This window comes from Bison bison, unplaced genomic scaffold (assembly GCF_000754665.1).
Source record: "Bison bison bison isolate TAMUID 2011002044 unplaced genomic scaffold, Bison_UMD1.0 scf7180017864322, whole genome shotgun sequence".
Taxonomy (NCBI): Eukaryota; Metazoa; Chordata; class Mammalia; order Artiodactyla; family Bovidae; genus Bison; species Bison bison.
The window spans coordinates 8,697,679-8,698,909 of NW_011494894.1; the positions used below are offsets into that span (position 1 = coordinate 8,697,679).

The 1,231-nt window shown below is 47.9% G+C and overlaps 1 pseudogene; it reads left to right on the top strand.

The window, feature by feature from the left end:
• Nucleotides 1–294: 294 nt before the first annotated feature.
• The window catches only part of LOC104998114, a 2,233-nt pseudogene continuing 1,296 nt past the window's right edge, over nt 295–1,231 (top strand).

Below are 1,231 nucleotides of genomic sequence, written 5' to 3' on the forward strand. Positions count from 1 at the left end.
ACCAGGAAAACTCAGCAGTGAGTGTGCTAAGCCCTAACCTCTGAACTGCCAGAGAATTCCCCTTTCATGGCTAATTTTTTGTGTGCTAAATCTAAGAAATCTTGGCCTTACCTAATTTTGGTCACAAAATTTCTCTATGCTTTCTTCTAGAAGTTGTATAGTATTATAGAAGTTTTTATAGTATTAACTTTTACATTTAGGCCTATGATCCATTTAATTGACATTGTTTTTTATTATTAAGATTTGTGTAGAGATTAGGGTCGGCTCTCTAAATGCATCTTCAGGGGCTCCGCAATGAAGAAGCAGGTGAAACCGTTTCTAAGAGTATGGTTATAGAGACTTTCATGGCGGTCCCCTGGTTTAGACTGGCAGCCTTTTCCAAGGCAAGAGGTGTGTGTTGAATCTCTGGTCCAGTAGCTAAGATCCCACATGCAACAGAAGCAATACTGTCGCAAATTCAATAAAGACTTTTTTTTTTAAGGTTGCTTAAATGTATAAGAGAGGAGAGAGAGTTGGAAGATAAAGGAGGGGAGCACCCTTTCTTAGGGGAAAGACTGAAATGATAACTATGACATTGGCATGAGAGATTATGGTCTAAAGGTTGTTGTTCCAGGATAATCTCTCATGCCAATGTCATAGTTATCATTTCAGTCTTTCCCCTAAGAAAGGGTGCTCCCCTCCTTTATCTTCTAACTCTCTCTCCTCTCTTATACATAAGTCCAGAAATAGAAAACTCCAGTGTCTCTGTTTCAGAAGAACAACGTCAAAAACCAGAAAAGGAAGTATGAGTCAATACTTTGCACGCTTCATCTGCTTAACCAGATAACAGCCCTGAGCAGCAGTCTTTCAAGTAAAACCTCGAGCGGCTTCACAGGCGGGTGGTGGCGACCCCGCTTGCCAAGGGAGTCACCGAGCTACCTCAGGGAGTCACGGAGCGACCGTAAGGGAGGGGAGCAACTATCGGGCGAGCGGGCGCCTGGGCCGCTGCCTGCAGCACCAGCCTGGCCCCGCCGCCGCCCTGACGTCCCGACGCCCAGCCGAGACAGCGCCCAACAGAGCCGGATCCACCAGGGCCAGGCTGCTCACCGTGTACTGTGTGCAGAGGGTCTTCCTCGAGGTGACATTTTCCCTCCAGGTCGACGCCGACTTGCAGCTGCACACCTCCCGCGCTGTGCGGGCGGAATCCGACGTCCTTGCAGCTGAGAGACAGACCGTCTCCGCTAAAGACCTC